The following is a 25,071-nucleotide window of genomic DNA, read 5'->3' as shown; positions in this document are numbered from 1 at the left end:
CAAGGAGGAGGTCATTCTGTTTGAGATACCTCATCTTGTTTGAGCACAGAATATGTTTCATGAATCTACTACAAATGGATTTCAAGGATATGGGACAATTTTGCTATGGCAATAACAAACACAATTTATGGAACATAGTACTTTATGGAGCAAAATGTAGGATAAAATAAAGTACAGGTTTATATAGCACTGGTGGGAAAGCCACATACATAAAAGACTAGGCACAGAAAAATAACACATACAGAAAAAAATGCATGGTACATAAAGAAACACATGGTACAGAAAAAATGCGTGGTACAGAAAAAAGCACAAGGCACTAAAAAAGACTGGTACCATGGAAAATAAGCACTGATCTCAAAGGCACTGAGATTATGAGTCACAGAAAATGTCAATGATGGCACTGACATCCATTTCATCACTGACAATGGTGGCTGCTGCAGCATGTGGCAGGCAGTCACCAGCAAGTAGGGGCATTAGTTGTGAGGGGACAGATTGGCACATTGTCCCCCTTCTTGTGAGAGGCCGTTGAGCAGGACTGGGGATGGCATTTCCATAACGAAGTCTTTGTTGAAGTCAGGGGTCAGTGATGGATGTGTCAGCAGGGGTGTCAGAGACAACCGCCATACATGACTCAGCAACAGAGGTGGCGGTAGCTGTGATGGCAGGTGCAGTGGCAGAAACAAACCAGAGCAGCCCTGCCCAGCGGCAACAGTCAAGGAATGAGGCAGGGGCACGAACCCCTGAGAGCGAGCTGCCAGACACTTTCAGGGTGAACCAGACTGTCTATGACACAGGAATAGGCTGCAGGGAAGAGAAGGCGGTGGTCCATCAAGAACAGCTGTACGGTCACAGCTCGTTGAACTGATGGGATATCCACCTGTCAGAAGTGTGGACAACATACAGGTGCTGTTCCTGGTGATGCTCGATGATGGCAGGAACCCAGTTCAGTCAGAGGCTGAAACCACAAGCCCAGACTGATGCACCCAGCTGGAACCGTTGTGGAGCCGGTGACACTGATGGATGCAGTGGCAGATGCAGCATGTGGAGGAGAGTCCACAGTTGGTGTCCCATGTAGCAGTTCTGCTGGGCTCTTGTCCCCCACTGGAATGAAATAGTGAAAACTCAAAAAATGGTCCACAGCAGCTTCAAGTGACCTGCCAGAAACATACTTCCAAATCTGAGTTTTAAATATTCAAACCATGCATTCAGCCTCAACATTAGACTGGGGGTGAAACAGGAGAGCTGTGAGATGGTGAACACCACTAGCCTGACAAAAAGGTGCAAATTCTTGAGAAACAAACTGCAGCCTGTAATCGGTAACCACAGTATACAGAAATCCTTCAACTGCAAAAATCTTATGGCTGAAACAATGGTCGCAGCAGACATGGATGGACAACATGCCATCTAGGGAAATTTGGAACAGGTGTCCACTAGTATGAGCCAATACTAATTTAGGAAGGGCACAGAAAATTGACATGTAGATGCTCCCACAAGTGCTGCGGTGTCGGCTATGGAGGAAAAGATGCCTATGGGGCTGTCTGTTGCTGAACACAGGGGGTCAAAATGGCAAAAGCCATATAATATCCCCCTCTATGCCTGGCCAATACACTTATCGGCAGGCCAGCTTTGGTGTGAGAGGTCCCCTAATGACCAAAATGCAGAATCAACAGTACATTATGGCATAAGGAAGTGTGAATCACAATCTGGGGAGCAGTGTCATCCATAGCTAACAAAAGAGCCCCATCAAACACAGAAAGGTGGTGCTGGAGAGAGAAATAATTATGTTAGGGATCTGAGGCACGGCCCAGGAGTTTTTCTGACTGACAGTGCTGCACAAAAGAGAAGACCTTACTATGTACAGGATCCACGATGATGGCCAATGCTATCATTGCACTAGTGATGGGAAAACTGTCGACCTCATTCTGGTCCTCAGTATCTAAATAGAAACAATGCAACTCATCCTGATCAAGTTTCAATCTGCTCCAATCAGACAGCAAGATAAGGCATCTGCATTGGTGTGTTGCGCAGGTGGCCAGTAATGGACCTGATAATGATAACAGGAGAGGAAGAGAGCCCATAGCTGCAAACAACATGCTGCCTTGTTAGGCATGGAAGCCAAAGGGTTAACAGGAGCGAGCATGGTTTGTGATCCATAATTAAATGGAAACTGGAACCATACAAGAAGACATGAAATTTCTTGAGGGCAATCACCATCGCTAAAGCCTCCTTTTCAGTCTGAGAATACCACTGCTGAGTGGGAGTTAAAGTCTTACAAGCATAAGCAGTAGGTGTTCAGACACATCCGTGTATTTGTGTGCCAACACTAAGCCAAGACTGTGCTGAGAGGTATCTGTAGCCAACACAACATGCTAACTTGGCAAAAAAGTGGCCGGACATGAGGTAGATTGAAGCTTAGATTCAAGCGAAGCAAACACTCAGTCACAAGCTGGGGACCAGGAAAAGGCACACTTTTACACAAAAGCACATGCAGGGGCTGAACAGCAGTTGATGCAACCAGTAAAAACATAGAAATGCCTGCTGTTCCTTAACAGAGGTCAGCCACAGCAAAGCCACAATTGTGTGAACATGGTGACACAACAGCTTGACCTCTGTGAAAGAAACTTCACAACTGAGGTACTTAATCGACAGCTGAAAAAATTGAGATTTGATAAGATTGCAATTGAGAGCAGCAGACTGGAAAAAAACTATCAGAGATAACTAAGGTGGTCTTCAGTGGAAGAACCCAGAACAATATCATCTTCAAGGTAATTTATGCTGCAGGGCACAGAAGCTGTCAGCTGTTGTAAAAATGCTGAAAAATTATGGGCATGCTGGCAATGCCAAAAGGCAAGTGTTGGTACTCGTGTAGGCCAAAAGGTGTATTGACAATTAGAAGGCGTATAGTGGCCTCATCCAAGAAGAGCTGGAAGTACACTTCTGATAAAGAAATCTTAGAAAAATATTGGCTACCTCATAATTTGTGAGCAATTTTTCAGGGCAGGGTAAAGAGAAGGTCTCTAGGACTGTACATTAATCATGACACTGGCAGGGAGGAAGCTTACCCATTGGCTTCTTAATGATGACCAGTCGTGTAGCCCATTCCCTGGAAGAAACAGGCTGAATGATATCAAGCAATGTCAAATGGTCTAATTCAGCCTTGACAATGAGGCAGGCACCTAAAATGCTTGAAAAAGACAAGGGAAGGCAGACTCTTTCATGGCAATGTGAGCCCGGAAACTGGTAGCACAACTGAGACCAGGGGAAAACAGAGATGAAAACCCAGAGCAGAGGGACTCAAGCTGCTGATGTGGAACTCAATCTAACACTAAATTTACCTTGTCAGCAATGGAGAACTGAAAGTGTTAAATGAATCTAACCTGAACAGGTCTGTGGTATGGGAATGATCCACAGCAAGGAAGATGCGAGGGCAAACAATAGCTTTGTAAGAGACAGGAGTGGAAAACTGACCTAAGATTGGAATCTGTTTTTTATTGTAGCTAACCAACTTCCCTGAAACCTGTGTGAGGATAGGGCACCCCAACTCCATGTACATTTGTGCATTTACTAAGGTCACTGCAGCTTCTCTATCCACTTGCCACTTTTAGCAGTTTATTAAATACAGACAAGTCAATAAGGAATTTGTTCGGCGAGACAGTCATTGTAGAGACACAGTTTATGACTATCAGTGCTACTGTTACACACTGATGCAATGCGGCCTTTCTTTCCACACTTTTTTCAAACAGCCCAACACTTAGGGCACAAAGCGCCCCCCCCCCCCCGCCCCCCCCAGGGGGCTCACGGTCTTTTCATGAGTAGGAGCGTGGCGAGCATGGGGCCCCGAGCTACTGCAGCCTTCCTTCTTTGCAGGGCTGCATTTCCTTGCGCTTCCCTCCTTTCCTCTCCTTGCTGCTTCGCCTTTGCCCCCTCCTCTCCCTCTCTTGGTGTCCTTGTTTAAGTTAGCCTCCTGGTTCAGTTGGCTTTGCAATTTGGTTCTGTAGCATAATCACCTCCTGCTTTTGGCATTCCTTGGTCCCCGTCTGGGGTTTGACCTCCATTACTAAATTTATATTCCGTAGTGTGAGCCATTTGTAGAAGAGCACCTTACCTAATGTCTCTGATGTGTACCCTCCAAGTCATTCCACCTTTTCTTTCACGTCATTGTCTGATACTAGTGTGCATAGCCAGCACGGAGGCCAGCACCGTTTGGTGGGGTCACTATATAACCTTTTGGTTGAGCCCCCTGAACACACAGGGATCACACTTCTGATACCTGAGCTGTGACCTCCTCATGTAAGCCTAGGACTGGTTTCTTGTCATCCTGGAGCATCGGAACTTCCGGCAACGGCCGCCGTACCAGACGGTCCTTGCTGTGGCTGGGTGGCGCCCGTGGGGAGAGCCCCTGATCGGAGTGGGTGGTATGAGGGCAGATGCTATGTGAATGAAACGCATACAGGTCCAGAACTCTGGCCATTCTTCTGCGGCCATCTCTCTGCATGGAACTGATTCTTTTCATGCTGCTTCTCCTGCTCCTTCGGCCTTCCCTTCCGTGGCTACCCCCTGGGGGGAGGGTCATGCTCGTCGGCTAGGGGCGAAACATTTCCCCGGCTATCTGGTTTGCACCAGGACTGATGGGGATACTTTCAGCAATACCAAACCTTTATTTTTTGTGGAACACATTGAAGACAAGTTTGGAGAAGTGGACTCTCTGAGCAAGATGCGGTCGGGTTCGTTGTTGATCAAAACTGCTTCAGCTGCACAGTCTGTGGCCCTTCGTGCCTGTAACCATCTTGGCACAATTCCTGTGTCCATTACCCCCCACCAGTCTCTAAATATGGTTCGAGGTGTGATTTTTCACAGGGACCTCATCTTTCAAACTGATGAGGAACTTCGGGACAATCTCGGACGGCGGGGTGTTCACTTTGTTCAGAAGTGACCGAAGGACAATTGCATTGATACTGGTGCCTTTATCCTGGCCTTTGAATGGGATATCCTCCCTGAGAAAGTAAACATTATGGTTTATCGATGTGACATGAAACAATATATCCCACCACCTATGATGTGTTTTAAGTGATTGCTTTTTGGACATATGTCTTCCCACAGTTCACAGGGTCCTCTCTGTGGTGACTAAGGATGTCCACTCCATGAGGGGAGTTCCTGTATTCCCCCTCCTGTGTGTGTTAATTGTCCTGGCAATCATTCTCCACATTCACCAGATTGCCCAGTTTATAAGAAGGAAAAGAAGATACAGGAGTAAAAGTCCCTTGATCGTTTAACCCACACTGAGGCTCGTAAGAAATATGCACGTCTTCACCCTGTGACCATGACATCTAGTTATGCTTTAGTTACATATTCGCCCTTTCCTCCCCCACCCTTACCCCAGTCCTGAACCCCTCTTCTCCGGCCCTCCCCTGTGGCTCCCACACCCTCCCCTCTGGGCGCCACTCTCTCTCCCCAGCCGGAGAAGTGTCCCACTTCTTCAGCGTCTGCCAGTCAAGTGCTCTCCTCCCGGGATACCCTTCCTGGCACCTTGCAGGCCAATGGTCTGTTGCCATGCGACGACCGTGAGAACCACAGTCTGTGGGCCCCCAGGTCACCCAATCTCTTTCTGTTCCCGATCTTGCTGCAGCTGTCTCCTTTATGCCGCACAGCCCTCCTCAAACAGAAAAGAAGAAGAAACATAAGTCCCAGGACAAGGAGCCTCTGGTGTCGCCAGGGGTCCCAGCCCCACCTTCTCAACCTGATTCTGACCTGTTGTTCATGGACATCGCACCCTCCTTGTCGGTGACAGGTGGTGACCGGCAGTATGACAGGCTTTAGCCTGTTCAACCACCATTTGAATCATTGTTCTGTGGTTATGCAATGGAATTGTAATGGATATTACAGTCACCTTCCAGAGTTGAAATCCCTTATTTCGTTTTACTCTGCAGCTTGTGTGGTTCTACAGGAATCTCATTTTACTGATGATCACTCACCGATCCTCCATGGGTTCTGTGTTTTCTGTTGAAATCAGGTCAGCCCCCTGCGGGCCTCTGGTGGCGTTTGTACGTTGGTCTATATGGACATTGCTAGCACATGAATTCCTCTTCAAACTACATTGGAAGTGGTTGCTGTTAGGCTGCACCTGGACTCTGAGGTCACAGTTTGCAATCTTTATCTCCGTCCTGACAGGACTCTTACACCTACTGCATTAACTGCCCTTCTTCAGCAACTTCCCCCTCCCTTCCTTCTTCTTGGGGATTTTAATGCTCATCATCCCTTGTGGGGCAGTGCATTTCCATCTTCACGAGGTCTTCTCTTAGGGCAGTTTATTACAGACCATGACTTGTGCCTTCTTAATGATGGCTCCTCTACTCATTTCAGTGCCGGTCATGGTACCTTTTCTGCCATTGATCTTTCTCTTTCTTCTCCCTCCCTCCTCCCTTCATTACACTGGTCACCACATGACGACCTTTGCGATAGTGACCATTTCCCATTGATTCTCTCCCTCCCTTCCCGCTCCCCAATGGACAGGTTACCTCATTGGTCTTTCCAACACGCCGATTAGCCTCTGTATACTACACAGGTCGTTTTTTCTCCCTTTTTGTCGGGTTGTATTGATGACGTCCTACGTGATGTGTCAGATGCGGTTGTTCACGCTGCTAGCCTTGCTGTACCGTGCTCATCTGGACCATTTCGCTGCTGGCAAGTCCCATGGTGGAGAACAGCCATTGCCATTGCCATCCGTGATTGCCATCAAGCTTTGCAGCACCTTAAGAGACACCCATCCATTGCCAACCTTATTACCTTTAAACACCTTTGCGCTAAAGCCCATTACTTAATCAAACAGAGCAAATGGATGTGTTGGGAAATCTTTGTTTCTTCCCTCCATTCTACTGTCCCTATGTCACGGGTATGGGCTACAATTCACTCTCTCCAAGGTTGCTATCGCCAGTTTACCCTCCTTGGCCTTCACCTCCAGGATGGCCTTTGCATGGACCCATTGATTCTCGTGGAACACCTTGTGACGCATTTTGCAACAGCATCAGCATCAGTCCCCTATCCGGCTGCTTTCGTTCACCAGAAACAGCGGACCGAGGCTTCCACCTTATGTTTTACCCCTTGTCAGTCAGAATCTTACAACAAATCTTTTACTGAATGAGAACTTCTTTCCACACTTTCTTCTCCTCACGATATGGCCCCTGGCCCAGACTTCGTTCATAACCAACTGCTTCAACATCTCAGTGCTCTACAACAGCAACATCTTCTCCACGCATTTAACCATATTTGGCTCCAGGTTGTCTTCCCTTCTCAGTGGAGAGAAAGCATCATGTTTCCTGTCCTTAAGCGTGGTAAGAACCCCCTGTTTGTCAAAAGCTATCGGCCAATTAGTCTAACAAATGTTGTTTGTAAGTTACTTGAATGGATGGTAGCCCGTCAGCTCAATTGGGTCCTCGAATCTCGGGAAATATTGTCCCCTTACCAATGTGGCTTCTGAGAGGGACGGTCTCCGATCTATCATTTACTTTGCTTGGAATCCACAGTTCAGCAGGCTTTTTCCCAGCGCTGCCATTTGGTTGCAGTATTTTTCGACCTTCGCAAGGCCTATGACACGGCTTGGCACTGTCACATCTTACTTACACTTCATGAGTGGGGTCTTCGGGGCCCACTCCCGATTTTTATCCACCAGTTCCTGTTCCATCAGTCATTCAGGGTTTGGGTTGGTACTGTTTTCAGTTATCCACAGACCCAGGAGAATGGCATCCCACAGTGTTCCGTATTGAGTGTCATTCTTTTCCTCATTGCTATCTATGGACTTGTGGTCTCCATAGGTACTTTGGGCACCCCTGCTCTGTATGTGGATGATTTCTGCATTTGGGTTAGTTCCTCTTCAATGGCTTCTGCAGAGTGGCAGCACCAGGGAGCTATATGGAGTGCCTCTGCATGAACCCTCTCACACAGTTTTCAATTCTCTCCTTTAAAATTGCGGGTGGTCCACTTCTGTTGCCGTACTATGATCCATACCGATCTGGAGCTCTATCTCGATGCACAACAATTACCTGTGGTCCCACAGTTTCGTTTCCTGGGTCTTCTTTTTGACAGCAAGCTCACTTGGCTGCCCTATATCAGACTTCTGAATGTAGGTTGTTTCCGTAAACTCATTGTCCTTCGCTTCCTTTCCCACACCTCTTGGGGTGCGGACCACTCCATCCTTCTCCACCTATATCAGGCTTTAGTGCTGTCTTGGTCAGACTATGGTTATCAAGTTTATGGCTCAGCTGCACCTTCCACACTGCACCTCCTGGATCCAGTCCACCATTGTGGTATCCGTTTGGCCACTGGTGCCTTCCCTACTAGGCCTGTTGATATCCTCCTGGTTGAAGCTAGGATCCACCCCCTTTCTGTTCAGCAGTCCTAGCTTCTGGTTTCTTATGCAATCACTGTCCGTTCCTCTCCCACTCATCCTTCCTGTTCTATCCTGTTCCCAGACCATGGACATCACCCACCTGATTCCCACCCTCAGGCGGGTTTACCGGATGGGCTCCGCCTTGCATCTCTTCGCTGTGATTTTCAGCATCCTTCTTTGTCCTGTCTCCCAAGCTCCCTCCTCAATAACCCCCCTTGGTTAGTTCCTTGGCCCAGATTTCAGATGGATCTCCATCGAGGTCCAAAAGATTCCATTCCCCCAATGGTGTTCCATTGTTTTTTCTGCCGAATTTTATGGGAGTTTTGGGATGCTGCTGTTTTTTACACCAATGGCTCTAAATCTGCTGATTGTGTGGGATATGCCTTCACGTCCTCCATTGGCATGGAAAATCATCTTCTGCCACCTACATGTTGGGTGTTTACTGCAGAATTGATGGCAATTTCCCAGGCCCTTAACTTAAGGTTTTTAATCTTACTCTGGTGTTGGGGCAGGGCAGTGAGGGTTGGGGTGTCTCCCATTGTAACCTATGTTTGGAGATTCCCAACTCCCCTCCCTGGCCAAGATCCTCTGTTCTTTCCCTTTTACTCTGTTTTTTTAGCATTGGTTAGTCTCCTTTTCCAATACACACTTCTACCTTCAAGCAGTTGAACACTTTTAAATAGCAGGTGGTCTTGCCTCTACTGCATCAGAGGTGGGATATTTCCTGCCTCTAGCATAGCCTTGGGGTTGCTGTCTTGCTGACTTCTCTCACTTTGTTTTTACCATTGACGACATGACTGCACTTTTACATTTTTTAGTCTTTTCCCTTTGATCATTCTGACTTTTCTGAGATGTTGAACTGTCTGAATGGACCACATTTGAAACAAGGGACTGATGACCTTGTTGTTTGGCCCCTTCAACCCCAATCAACCAACCAACCACAGAGCATGCCCATGTCGGATGAAGCAGTACAGACAAGACAGAAGGAGGAGAGGGGAGGGGAGGGGGGGGGGGCGGCCCAGGTGATCGCTGTTGTCATGCAGCCTATTCCTGTGGTGGCCATAATCAACACTGGCCCATGCAATGTTATACTGTTGCAACGGCTTCCCTATCATCCTGAACACTTCAGCAGACCTAGCAGGGGCTGGTTGCACAATTTCCGATACCTTCCCCCATGCACCAATCTAATCGCCTGCAGCCCATGACACTTCAAAGAGCTGTGCTATGGTTTCTCAAACTGAAGTGTTTTTTCACATGCTTCTCTGTCTGGGGGCCAGATGAATGATAACACCATGCACCACGTGATCAGCCTCAGATTCATTATGGGTGCATGGGTGCCAGTGGCAGATTTACAAAGATGGTTCAAACCATGTAATTCTGCAGGCCAGGCTTTGTAAAACTGGTTTGGGCATTTCTGACAACAGTAAAATTCTAAATGTGTCATAATGACATTCATGCTGTTGCAGTAATAGGTTGAGAGAAGCCTGCACATTCCATCAAATGATAAGCTGGCTGGTTCTTGCAGAGGTGCAAGTTGGCACAACAATTGAGAAATGTGCTTTGAAAGCCAGTCAAGAAAGAAAGCCCTACACAGGCTTGTGTTGCCCACCTGGAAATGGTGCAACCATGTGTCATAGGAGTTCCACTCTTCAACTGATTCAGCATATGCCAGAAAGGGCAACAGTTGCACTGATGGGAGAGTAATCTGCCATGAACATGAAGATGCCACTTGATTGAGAGTTTTGGTGAGAGCCTGCTGTTGCTCCACGAAGGCTTGCTGCTGGGAAATTATACATTGGAGTATTTCTTCCATCAAGATGTTTGTCAGGTGACTTAGTGCTGACACTAACATGCAGAGAAAACATAAACCTCCCTCATCACAAGTTTGCTATAGGAAAAACAAACATGATTTATGGAACATAGTACTTTATAGAGAAACACATGAAATAAAATGACGTACAGGTTGTGTGTAACACTGAACATGTTGACTGGACAACAGTAATACAGGTTACAGAGTAGGCCAAGCAATTGTTTTTGATTGCTTAAATAATACTGTTTCATTGGCGGCTTTCACCAGAGTGGGCCAGGGGGCCAAACCTGGTGGCCTCTACAAGCAGCCTGTGAACTGCACAGATGCGCAAACTCTGAAATCGTGTGCATAATGAGTGAAGGTACACCACATACTTTTGTGGGTCATTTCTGCTATACTTCTTGTAGATGAGTGTGACCTGTACTTTCTTCTAGCTACTGGCCAAAATTTATTGTTTGAGGAATCTATGATAGATTAAAGGCAACATAGGTTACAGGCAATAGAGGGGCTAACCAGCTGCAAACTGGGTATAGAATCCTTTAGGCCCTGGGGCTTTGTTCAGTGCTAACAATCTCAGCTGTGTCTCAATGCCACTGACACTGGTCTCTATTTCACTCATCTTCTCAGTGGTATAACAATTAATTTGTGGAATTATTCCTTTATTTTCCTTTGTAAAGGAACATCTGAAAACAGAGTTACGTATTTCTGCTTTTGCTTCACTAGTCTCAATTGCAATTCCTCTCTTATTCACTAGGGACTGGACACTAACTTTGGTGCCACTAACAGTCTTCAGAAATGATCAGAATTTCTTTGTGTTTTGTGAAAGACCATTTGACAATATTGTGCTATAGTAGTCATTGACGGAATTGCGCATTCCTTTCTAGACTGCCAAATGTAGTGCATTCAGAATTTCTCTATCTATAGCCCTATGCTTTCTTTTATACTTATTGTACAGTAGTCTCTGTTTCTTTAGAAGGTTCTTTACAGTGACTATTGAGCCGTGGATTTAATGTTCAAAGAATAGTCTTAATAATTTATTTTATTTACTAGCGATTCATCAAGAACATTAACACATTTAATCACACTACATGAGCATGGAAGTAGTTGCCAGGGAGTAACTGATGAAATCGAAATGAAATTTCTTTTAACAAATGGGAATTTTATTCCTAAAAGCCTTTCTTTTTTAAGAAACAGATTTAAAATTATAAGCAGAAATCACCCTCTAAATATAAAGTTACAGTTTATTCAGAGGCAGAAAGAAACAAATTTTTGAGTGTATGAGCTTTCGGGCTGAGAACCTTGCCGCTACCTTTTGACACAGCCGTAGTCACAACCATTCACAACAACCTCTGAAAGACTACACTGTTGCAAATCTGCAACACACCAGATTATCTTAAAATAAAAGTTTTAACAATTCACACAAGCACACAAACTATGCACCCCATAGGAGGGATGGAAATGGTACAAATTAAAAGATTAACTTGCCCTCAACAGTGCAACTTGATTTTAACTTCTAAGAAAAGTCTTACGGTGGAAGGGAGGCAACTTTATATACTAAAATGACCATATAAATAAAATCCCATGAAACGCAATCTTACATAAAATTATACTAGGTTGACAAACATGCTCTATAGTACACATATACCACTTCTCAAGATGATAGGCACGATAAAAACATATTTCAGGAATTAGGCCCTTACACTCCAAGCAATAAATTCGTTAACACACCAAATCCGATAAACATGACAGAGGCAGCTACTAACGTACGGTAGATTGATAGAGCGATTACCGAACAACCCGAACCACAGGTTGCTCTCACCCGCCCCTACTCCACAAGGGAAAAACGGACCACCCAATTCATAAACAACCACTTTCCCATGGGTGGTCAAACAGAGAAGGATGGTGGGACGACCTCAAAACAAAGCGGCTGGTGATCTCACCAAGAAAACAAGTAGAATTTAACAAGTATATGAAACAACATATCACCAATTACTTAACTTCTAATAAACTACAATTTCTGGTGAAGACCTGGCACAGCATCCCCAAAACGCTCTCCCGAACCATCCGCTGCCAGCTGCTTCAATGGACGCAGGAAGGTGTGCCTATCTCCCGTCTCACAGCGTCGTAGCTCGCACCAACCAGACCGATGTCGTGGGTTGACTCCTGTTGCTCTTGTGTTGGCCGCGAATCCACTACCCCTTGCTATACAGTGTGGCCCACTGGACTCATGTGGCGACCTCACATGCGCCGATGCTCAAGGCGGACAATTCATCTTGTCTCAGTGCGCGACCGACCAACCGATCAATCGATCCAACCGCCAATGAATGTTGCCTGAGCAAACTCGAGCAGACTGGCGGCCTAACATGCAGACTGAGATGCAGGAACTAAGCCCCCAACCGGGTGACCACTTGTTGAGTTCTCTCACTGCGCCACAAATTCAGACGAGAGACAGACTAGCAAGCTGGGGACGAGAGACTGACCCCAGACTGGCTCCAGACTCACCCAGACTGACCCCAGACTGACCGACTGGTGAGCACATAGCACCCCTTAAATGCACGTGAACAGGCAACCTTTCCCATTTCCCACCAGAGGGAGACACCAAAGCTGTGATTGCCACAACGGCGCCACCGCCACAAACGGAGGGCGACTGGTTCACTCTACATGCTGCACTGCGCCTTCAAAACAGCAATTTTTACCATGGCTCAACTATATACCATGGAGGATCTCTTCCATTATGAACTGTCCTACGGGGAATATATCAACCCAGTGCATAGTCAACTATTCTTTTAAAATTGAGTCATCATTCCTTTACACACTCCTGTCCTGAGCTAAAAGTTTTGAGTTCCTCATTGAGGTATGATGCTATTATTTCTCTGTCTAGTTTGCTGAACACACAAATCTTTTTGCTTGTTTTAGTAACCATTTCTGTTTCGATATTCATTGTTACTATAACTGCCTCATTGTCATTGATAGCAGTTTCAATGTTGACCTCCACAAACAGGTCAGGTTTGTTTATTGCCATTAGATCTAATATGTTTCCATTATTAGTGGGGTTTTGAACTACTGTTCTAGCTAGGTTCAGAGAATGCATTCAGTAATGTTTCAAATGTGGTCTTGTCATGCCCATCACTAACAAAAATAGTTGTCCCAGTTGATTGTTAAATGATTAAAGTCTCCTCCAGAGATTACAGCATGATTAGGGAACTTATGTACAAGTGAACTGAGGTTTTCTCTGAAGTCTTCAGTTACATCAGGAGGAGATTTTGGTGGTCGATAGAAGGAACCTATTATAATATTTTGCCTATCCTTGATACTGAGCTTTGCCCAAACAGTCTTACATGCATCTTCAATTTCTGTCTCATTGTATTTGAGTTTCTTGTCTACTGTGACAAATACATCACATCCAATTCCCATTTCCCTACCCTTTTTGTATATGCTTTAATTTTCACAAAGATATCACTGCTGTTAACTGCACCAGCTTTCTGTACCTAGTATTATGTGACATTAAGTGTTTTTTTAGATGTGCTTTGAACTCATGCACTTTGTTTTGATTGCTTCAGCAGTTAACCTCTAGGATTTTGATACGTTCATCTGCAGGAGGCCTTTCTTTGGATCTTATACTGATACTTATGGATTTTCCATTGCTATCATTATCTGGATTGGCTGGAGAGTTGCCTAATTTGAAAAATCTTTGTGTGCAATCCACACACAGCCAGCTACTTGTGTAGCTGCATCTGATGTGTTGTGCACACTTGACCTATTTGGGGGACTATACAACTCTCAACCCTATGGTGCAAGTCTAGGAAACCACAGCCTAGTTTGTCACAGAGCCATTGTAATCTCTGGTTAATGCTTTCCACTCAATTAAGAACCAGGGGAGACTATGAAATTTCATTCAAGTGTATATGATTTTTACACACTCACACTTATGGACGCTATGTCCTGGAGAACTATTTCAATATTTTCTATAGGGCAAATGGGCATAAAGATGGTCATAGTGACATGAGATGCCCTCTTGTAATTTAGTGCTATTCACAAATAGTGTAACTAGTGCAGGACAAGGACAATGCTGCAGATTGTGAGTTTAATTGAAACTCTGTGAGCAAGACCGGTATTCACAACCCTCCCTGCTAGTTGCTGAAAAGATCCAAATACAACCTCAAAGCCTAAATTACAGGCATCATTTGTTCCAACATGCACCAAACTCTTGGTCTATTAGAGTCTGTGTGTATTCCTACATTCCTTACTTAATATATGTTCTTGAAACTTTGTAAGCAGACTTTTTCAGGATACTTGATGTTTACTTTCAAGCTTCTGATAATTCAAGGTTTTCCATCATTTCCTGGATAACCTCACTTGAATCAAACAAACCTGAGAGCACACACAGTTTCACATAATCACTAAAACACAACTTATGCACACGATTGCTGTCTCCAGCTGCTGCATCAACTGTTTCTGAGGATCAGATCCAAAGAAACTGCTCCTCACACATCCTGGACTCTCATTTGCAGCTCTTAGGCTAGCAGCAAGAAGTGGTGAAACCACTGACTGAAAGGTGAGGGGAATGGTAGGGAGGGAAGAAGCAGTAAGAATGAGGGAATAAGGAAGCAGTATGCATACGCAGCTGCACCCGGCTGGCAATGATGCATGACACCTCAGTAAACAAACCATTTCATCTACTGGAACAAAAATGAGATTTTTCCATTTTTTTTTTCAAATTTCCCTGATGTTTCCCTGATTTCCCCAAGCTGTTTGAAATTCCCTGATATTTGCTGATTTCTAGAACTTGTGGCAACCCTGGTTCCAGATGGGTCCCTTGTCTCTTGACCAAAAAAACAGAAGTTGAGACATTTGGAGGTCTGTCAGAGGTTTAGAGGAAGATTTGTGAAAGAAGGTGATGACTTTTTGAGTCATATCATGATGCATTAATACAAGAGTCCACCACTACACTCCTGAATCCAAACAAGCCAGTAAGGAGTAGCAGAGGAAAGGGGAAGAAGTCCTACTGCAAGCAAAGACTTGATCTCAGTTGGCAACATTCTTTCATACATTTTTTTTTTTTTTACTAGTAAGGCATTTTGTTCATTGACTTCCTTGAATGAGCAATCCACAATCAATGCTGTGAGCTGTTGAAGAAGATGGGGGATACATATTAGTACAAAAAACAAGACAAACGTATCAAAGAGGGAAACTGTGTGAATAAATAAATTGTAACAGCCTTTTGTTTTTCAATAAACCATTTTTTTTAATAAAATCCCATTTATGTTTTATTTGCCCTTGTACTTTAATACACTGAAAATGGCACACCCTCAGAATATGAGGCAGTTCACATTAAAACTGCCAATAAATAATAAATAAGGAAAAGATGATGGCTGCTTGTGGTTTCCTTACAGCTTATACTGACTCAAATATATATATGTCATAGTACAGAAAATTGTTCAGAGGTAGATCATGACCAGTCAATCTTATCACACTGACTCAAACAAGATATGCTACTCTCAGACGTATTACCAGCTCTTTGAACTCATTTCCTTTCAATGATAAAAGACCTGACTCAACATCAATATGACAACCCGGTATGGAATAGCACATAATTCAATTTAGTACCCTCTACAGGTCCCTCTTTGGTGCATCAGCCACATTTTGCTTAACAACAACATGTCTCTGTGGCTAGCAGCGACAACACTCCTCCACTTTTGCAACATAAATATGGTGTGATTCATGCTGTGGATCATTACCAGTTGGCTGGATATATTTGCAAGTCTTGGAGGAACCACCCTTTCTTTATGGTTGTCTTCCGGACAACATGTAGCCTTACTGTGGCAGTAAATTCATTGGGAAGGTAGATGTTGAAGATACAACTAGGAGACAACAGAACACCAATGAGATGACTTTAATAATGTTGTTCCATACACATACATATTGTGAAACTGATCTAAAATATTGTAAAACAACTATGTAAGAACTGGGATGGGGGGGGGGGGGGGAGGGAGAGGTTATAATTCCTTTTTTACTAAAATCTACCAAACAAAACCATTCTCAGGCTCCTAAGAAGTAACACTGCCACCTTGGTGTAAACTGTAATTTTCTGCCACACCATTTCTGAAAGGTAGTTCTTTACATGAAAATGAAACACTTCACTGCCAAACTTTACTATTAACCCAGGTACATCAGTTACAAAGTGATTGTCTTGAAGTGGAAGCACCAAATAATAACTGACAGACAATTATGGACCAGTATTTAAGCAGAAACAAGCAAAAACAAACAAACAGCCTCACAACTACTGAAGTGAATTTTGAACTAACAAATACAGCAACAAAGCAGTCATTAATGGATATATGGGTGAAAATGGACTGTAATAAAGCAGAAATTGAAAACATCTCAACAGAAGAAAGGCAAAATCCTACATCCAGTGAAACAAAAACCCAAAATGCAAATATGAAGAATTCCACATATGAGAATTTTTTTCCACGAGAGACACTAGTGTAAAAAGGGAGGTAAGTGGTCAAGCAATAAATGATATGTATATTCCCTGTGCCTAATTTTAAATTGCTCCAGTGGACTGTTCAGTCACTGCCCAATAAATTTACTGAAATAGCAATAATGTTAAATAATTTGACTGATCATTATTATTATTATTGTTATTGGTTTTTCTGTGTTAAGATTACTGCTACTGCAACTAATTCAAAAGAATTTTACATCAGATTCATTTCAATTTTATTCACAAAGTGTGTTCATGGTCATTATGGATAAACATGTTTGTACATTTTTTGTTATTTTAGATTGAAAACAGCATTTCTTTATTAAATTGAAGTGCAGTTTACTTCTGCTGATTCTGCCTCTTGTTCACATGTTCTGTAAGCCACTGTTTCTTCCATCTTTGTTAGCAGAGGATGATGTCAAAAGAAACTTCATTACATATTTCCACTTAGCCACTTTTGCTTTGTTGCACTTTCTCTTATGTTGCATTGGTGTTATTTACGCTTCACTTCACTTTTGGAAACAGAACAGTTGTTGTGTGTACTCACATTCAGCACAGTATTACGACATTTATGTTTGTTCATTTGTTTTTCATGTAGGTTGTGAGGGTTGCCAAAAAGAAGCAGAAACATCATAAGAAAAATGCATGCCAACTTTATAAAGGAACACTATTTTCAGTTTAAAGCAACCAGAAATGTCAGAGGTTTTATTATCTATCATTATGCCATGAAAAGAGACAGCAAAGGACTTGGAAGAGCAATTGAACTGAGTGGACAGTGTCTTGAAAGGAGGATATGGGATGAACATCAACAAAAGCAAAACAAGGATAATAGAATGTAGTTGAATTAAGTCAGGTGACACTGAGGGAACTGGATTAGGAAATGAGACACTTAAAGTAGTAAAGGAGTTTTGCTATTTGGGGAGCAAAATAACTGATGATGGTCAAAGTAGAAAAGATATAAAATGTAGACTGGCAATGATGAGGAAAGTGTTTCTCAAGAAGAGAAATTTGTTAACATCGAGTATTGATTTAAGTGTCAGGAGTAGTTTCTGAAAGTATTTGTATGGAGTGTAGCCATGTATGGAAGTGAAACATGGACGATAAATAGTTTGGACAAGAAGAGAGTAGAAGCTTTCGAAATGTGGTGCTACAGAAGAATGCTGAAGATTAGATGGGTAGATCACATAATGAATGAGGAAGTATTGAATATAATTGGGGAGAAGAGGAGTTTGTGGCACAACTTGACAAAAAGAAGGGACCGGTTAGTAGGACATGTTCTGAGGCATCAAGAGATCACAAATTTAGCATTGGAGGGCAGGGTGGAGGGTGAAAAGCACAGAGGGAGACCAAGAGATGAATACACTAAGCAGATTCAGAAGGATGTGGGTTGCAGTAAGTACTGGGAGATGAAGAAGCTTGCACAGGATAGGGTAGCATGGAGAGCTGCATCAAACCAGTCTCAGGACTGAAGACCACAACAACAACAACAGCCCTAAAAAGAGGGACATCCTACCCAAGATCCTCCACATCTCTCCTAAGTAATGTTCCATCACCTGCCCAACCTACACAACATTGTAGTCCATCACTATGCCAGTCCCAATCCCAACCCCTTTCCACAGGAAACATATCCCGGTGGAAGACCCAGATGCAAGACCTGTCGAATCCACCTGCAGCACTTCCTATTCCAGTCCTGTCACAGGCTTATCTTACTCCATTGAAGGCCAGGCCACATGTGAAAGCAGCAATGTCGTATTCTAGCTCTGCTGTGCCCATTCCACAGCTTTAAATACTGATATGACTACCAACCAGCTGTGAACCAGGATGAACGCCCACCGCCCAACTGCTGCAAAGACCAAAGTTGACAACCCTGACATGCGCCTGAATATAACATGCTTGATTTTAATGACTGCTTCACAACCTGGGACATCTGGATCTTCTCATCCAAAACTGTTTTTTTTTTTTTTTACTTTTTTCTTACAAAACATTCTCTGCCTCCAATAGTATCCTGGTCTCACACTCTCCACCCAACAGTTTCCAATTACTTTGTCCTATCACCTCTTCCCTCTTCTCAGTCCTCCATCCTCTTTGTGGCGCTCTCTGCCAAATCACCTGCCAATCCTTTCCCTCTCCTGCTCCTCTCCTTTTCTGCTGCCGTTTTTCTCTCCCACACCACATCTCCTGTCACTGTGCCTGGCAGTCTCATCAGGCCATCATCTAGCCCCTGTACATCCCACCAGGAAGCACTCTTCTCTTCCTCCAACCATACTCCGCTATCCCTCTCCCTTCCCTGCCCCATGTGTGATTGCATTCTGGTCATAGTGGTCATGTGTGCATGAGATGTGCTTGCTTGTGTATGTATGTGTGTTCTCTTTGTTGAAAAAGGCTTTGGCCAAAAGCTACAATGTGTGACTATCTTTCAGCTGTGTCTGTCTGCATCTCATCTTTACAGTGAGTAGCAATCATTTTCCTAATATTGCTGGTATTTAAGCTTGGAATTTTGATTGTTTAAAAATGTAAAAACATGTATACCCATATTTACAGAATGGCCACTTAAGATGCGTTGTAAATAAATGTAGAGTGGTGTAAAATTCTAATCAATTTGTTCTAGTAAGCTTAAGTCAGACAAACAAATAAAAATGATTTCAATAGCTGCTGTGGAAGATTGCAAAGTAAGCAATCATATTGTATAGCCTGAAAAATATTTCTGCCCTATGCTTTGCCGAATAATGGCTTGAACAAGATATGTTAGAGCTGGCATACCTCCCTCAGTTCAACTTTGCAAACATGTTTTGTAGGAAAATATCAAGTCATGGGGGTACCTGTGTGTATATTAAAGGAAATATTGAATCAAACACTGTACCTAAATACCATAATCTGCCCATAGAGGTTCAAAAAATGGCTCTGAGCACTATGGGACTTAACTTCTGAGGTTTTCAGTCCACTAGAACTTAGAACTACTTAAACCTAACTAACCTAAGGACATCACACACATCCATACCCGAGGCAGGGTTCGAACCTGCGACCATAGCGGTCGCGCGGATCCAGATTGTAGCGCCTAGAACTACTCGGCCACCCCGGCCGGTGGCCATAGAGGAAGACAAAAAAACCTATATATTTGAATTATCAGGGTAAGAAACAATTATTATTTGCATGTACAGGTTAGAAGATAGAGACAAAAAAGTGATATATAATGACATGGAAGAATTTTTGGAAGAAATTATTCTCCTGAGAAAAATATAATTACATTTGGTAACTTCAATAGTGATTTCTCAAAATCTAGTAAATTCAGAGATGATATTATAAATTTACTACAGATATTTTGTACAAGTTCAACTGTCACTGAAACAATTTGAAAAACCACAACTTCTGCCTCTATTATTGACCAGATTTTGATAAATATATGCAGATGTGGCCTTAAGACACAAACGGTAAACATGGGTTTTACTGATCACTGTGCTCAAAGTCTTACAATGAATGTAACAGGAAACTCAAAACAACATGTAATAAAATGCACTGTAACAAATTTCAGTATATAAATTACTTTTGTTTTCTCTTAAACATTGAAAATTGGAATGCTGTATACAACTGTAATGATACCATTAAAAAATATAAGTTCATTTACTTTTATTTATTTATTTATTTGGTATGCGTATTCCATAGATCCGTACATGCGAGTGATTCGCCTGGATGTGGAACATGTCAATACAATTGTACAAATACAATTAATGCTACTGAATAGTAATATAATTCAATGATATAGATATTACAAGCTGTCATTAAACTAGTATAGCAATTCTCAATATAACATTATAACTATAACATTAACACTATAACATTAACATAATATTGTATCATCCATCTAATAACTAAGAGACTAAATACATCTATTATTAAGGGAGGGCATTACTTCTGGAAAAGAATTCATCTAACGAGTACAGTGGATGGTCGAGCAGGTATTTTTTTAACATCCCTTTGAACAGCGTTTCATTTTCTATTGTACATTTAATATAATTAGGCAATGCATTAAAAGTCTTTATAGCAGCATACTTTACTCCCTTCTGTACAAGTGTTAAATTTTTTAGTTCAACATGTAGATCATCTTTACCTCTAGTATTGTAGTTATGGTATGAACAATTTGTTTCATACTGAGCATAGTCTTTATTAACTACCTTTAGCATTTTTTTTACAAAATAACTGTTCCCTAGAAAACAATTACATTAACTCTATTCAAAAAACAAACAAGTGGAACACAAAAGCCACAAAGATATATCACATAAAAAATAAGAGACGATTGTCGGAGTATTCCAAGTAAAATGCTAGGTGTGATTTTATTACCTACTCAAAGAGATACAAATGAATACTAATACAAGTTATTTCAAAAGCAGAAAATCTAGACAATAACAAATTAAAATGTAACTCCAACAATAATATGAAAGCAACCTAACATATTATGAAGGTATAAGGTCAATTACTCACAGTAATATAGAGCTTATTATGAATAACAATGAACTAAATGACCTGAAACAAGTGGGTAGTGCTTTCAACCATTATTTCTCAAACACAGCACACCACTTGATAAATACACATTATGACATACAGCCAAACAATGAGACTAGTCAAATTAAAAAATTCATGCAAATACATTATCCATGTAAGGAACTGTCCAAAATTATAAAGGGATTACCTAATAAATATTCAGTGGGTGCTGATGAGTTACCAGATGCTATCATCAAAGCTAGTGCAGTGTTTTTTAGGAACCTCTAACAGACATAGTAAATTCATCATTTGAGAGTGATATATTTCCCAATAGATTAAAAACTGCAAAAGTAATGGCTCTACGTAAGAAGGGTACAAAACATGAAATTACTAAATATAGCCAGTTTATTTTGACAGGCCTTAGCAAAATTATGGGAAAGACTTTACTTAGAAGATTAAGAGCCTTCTTAAACAAAAAAAGGCTGATAAATCACTCACAACATGGGTTAAGAGCTGGAAAGTCAACCCAGTCAGCAATTTTTGTCTTCTTGAATGAAATACTAACAGCAGGGGATGATAAGCAACATGTATATTTCTTGATCTTAGTAAAGCCTTTGATGTTACTTGTAACAGTAATTTTGGAATTAGAGGCCAATCTCAAAGTGGATACATCATACCCCAACAATCATCAACATATTTCAGATATAAAATGCAAAGATAGTGAAACACAAAAAATTCTAGTTTCTGCAATAATGAGGAAAATAAATCAAGTACAGAGTCCCATAAGTGTCAGTTCTGGGGTGTGTCCTGTTTCCACTGTGTGTAAATGACTTGGGTGATGAAATACATGATGGAACCACAGTACTCTTCACACATGACAGTAATACTCTAATTAAACAGCAGAGAAGACTGCAACATCGGTTATGCACAGTGGTTCCAGATCAATAGGCTCATCATAAATTCTGAAAAAACTATGGGAGTTAGCTTTTATATCATACATCTTGTGAACCTTGTTTTCTTCATTGAAGAAAAAAAATCTCAAATGTAAATCAGACAAAGTTTTTAGTTGCACATGTTCAGGAGGATTTGAAGAGGGAGATGCACCTTAACAATCTTAATAAAGAACTGAATACACATATTTATGATGTTAGGATTCTCACTCAAAATACAAACTGCTCATCAGTGCCAATAATGTACCATGGTAGTATACAGTCACTACTGATGTACAGAGTAATTTTTTGGGAAAATTCCACAATTTAAAAAATTAAAATTCATAAAAAAGATTGCAATGAGGTAAAGAAAGCTAAATGCAGGGATCCCCGTAGAGACCTTTTTAAAAGCCTAAAAATACTACCTCTGCCTTGTATATATATGAAAAACAAATTTTTACTAAAGGGGATGTCCTCAAAAGAGCAAATATCCTCAAACATAACCATGATTTACACACATATGACTCTAGACAGAAGCCTTAACCTACACATAAACACAATAACTATAAATTTATGCAAAAGAGGAGCATACCATTTGCCTTCTTACTTAAAATAACACATACCATCATTAAATACATTTAATGTAAAGTTGAGACTGTTCTTGCTTGGCCACTTCTACTCTGTTTCTGAATTTCTAGAACATAATAATAAGTAATCTTCATTTATGTATTATACTATAACTTACTTTGATTGTGTTGATCATGGCAATGTATTCTGTCAGTTTAAATTATTATGTAATGAAAAGCATAGATTGCTACTCACCATATAGTGGAAATGTACCACTTAAAATTCATAAAAATATAAGATACTAGCAGCTCTCCACTCATGGATTGTTGTCTACATAGGTGCAGCATGTTGTTTTAATCTTGTACGTTTTGAAAGTTTCTGTTGAATATAAAATGACACTTTCTTTCATTGTTTTTCCTCTGTTGAGCACTACACAACATATTTTGATGGATTTTTTCCTCTAAATTCTTTAGAAATTCACCAGCACAATATCCTGACTTGGCAAACAAATTTTCTAAAATGTTTGAGGAAACGCATCCATTTGTTTTGTTTTTCTTCAGTTTATTATTAGGGTCACAGTCTGTGAAATGTGAGAACCATAAAATTAGTGCTGTCTTTTCACTAATTATCAGGAAAGATAATCAATTCTTGAAAATATAATGCAATTGGATAGGTAAAAGATCTACAGGACACGTTGTAGCACTAGTTCCCACCTGCAGAATTCTGAGAAACTGGTGACTGGGGAAAGAATACAGATGGCACGTGTGGTGAAACAGGCACCAAGGTCATGACTGTCATGTTGTAATGCATCCTCTGCAACAGGATAATGAGTGTTGCCAGTATGCACTCTCTGGTAATGTCCTTTCATCCTGACTGACAACTTGCTTGTAGTCATACCGATGTAAAAAGCCAAACAAAAAGTTAATGCCTACACTTTCCACTAGATGGTGCTGACTTACTGCTGAATAGCTTGGTTCCGTAAAACCTTCACTGATTAGTATTAGGTAAATGAAATGAGTACAACACTCTTGTATTTCACTTTCACTCTATATTCAAGGATTAAGATGGTGATGGATGATGGCCTATTTAAAAGGTTCCTAGCCAAGAGGATATGCACGCGCTCTATGCCCAGATTCGCAACTAACGGCACATGACACTTTCAAGAGTCCACACATTAATATCTGAATACCGGTACCTCTGAATTCACTCGTATCAGCAGATAATTTGAGTTTCTGACGTCTATATGTCCGTAAAGTTCCAATCTGTCACTAAAGTCATCCCTTTAATACTCTGTTGCTACCAACAGTCAGAGATCATACACTACATCACTTTTAATCTCCATAATATTCTAACAGTTTATCGTGAATCTTAACACGATAAAGTCCAATCTAATTATTGTCTTGCTGACTGACATGGGTTCCCCGCCCTTTAACGAAACAATCAAGGAAAAAAGGCAGCAATAATGATGATCAGGCCTTTTTATTGGTTTTTTCATCACAAGAGTTTAACATCACTGCCTTCTCCGTGGTGGAGCTTCCGTGGCTTAGCTGTACTTAGACATTAAACTACTTCCTGATATACTATAATTTGGTCTGCAATTACCATACTCTGATTCTACACTATTTTCCCCTCTGAAAATTCTATTCTTAATTTTAAATTATTCTTTCTATAGCTTTTATAACTGTAAACTGAACCAAGGTGTTACGAGGTTCAACACAGTATTAGGAGGTATCCCTTAACTTTTGCCACCTCATTGTATAAACAGAACATATCACAATTAGTAGTGGCTGCTTAGGGCTCTAGGCTGAGAGGGGCACCAGGTGCACCCAAGTGCAAGATTTGTATACAGCACATTTCACATATAGTAGCAAAAACTGACATGTACAAGGAAAAGGGAGGGGGCAGAGGGTGCCAAATGATACATTACTAGACTGGAAAAATATTCCGAAACCAGCTCTGTGCTTAATCAGTCCTTACATCATCCATTTCTTTTTCAATTTCTTCACACTTTACTTGCAGCCAGTTTGCCTTGGCTTCCCAATACTTCTTTTTTATTTCATTCCTAGTTGACTAATATTATTGTATACCTTACATTTAATAAATATTTAAGTGCTTCATTCATTGATTGGCCAGCTGAAGTATTTCTTTTGATACTTAAGGTTTCTTCCCAGATATCTCCCTTGTGCTCATATTTGCCTGTCCGGTTTCTGTGATTGCCCTTTTTTTGGAATGTCTATTGCTCCTCAACTGAACTGCTTCTGCAATACTGATTAATATAATAATTAATATACTATCTATAGCCCTAGAAAACTAAAAATGTACCTCATCATTCCTCCTCACTACAATACCTCACTTCCTTCCAAATTGAATCTTCTCTGGACATTTCCCTTAAGCTTCAGTTGACTCTTCGCCATTACTAAATTGA

General features: G+C 41.6%; 1 long non-coding RNA gene across 1 annotated transcript; it reads right to left on the bottom strand.

Annotated features, from left to right (window-relative positions):
• Positions 1 to 258: 258 nt before the first annotated feature.
• Positions 259 to 23,561, bottom strand: LOC126419048 (uncharacterized). Its single transcript, XR_007575929.1, has 3 exons — positions 23,360 to 23,561; positions 22,902 to 23,226; positions 259 to 1,101 (listed from the first exon to the last, which is right to left on the bottom strand). It is a non-coding gene; the product is annotated as an uncharacterized LOC126419048 (long non-coding RNA).
• Between the last annotated feature and the right edge of the window lie 1,510 nt (positions 23,562 to 25,071).

This window comes from Schistocerca serialis, chromosome 9 (assembly GCF_023864345.2).
Source record: "Schistocerca serialis cubense isolate TAMUIC-IGC-003099 chromosome 9, iqSchSeri2.2, whole genome shotgun sequence".
Taxonomy (NCBI): domain Eukaryota; kingdom Metazoa; phylum Arthropoda; class Insecta; order Orthoptera; family Acrididae; genus Schistocerca; species Schistocerca serialis.
The sequence above is the reverse complement of the archived record's forward strand: the minus strand, read 5'-3'. Positions and strand labels throughout refer to the sequence as shown.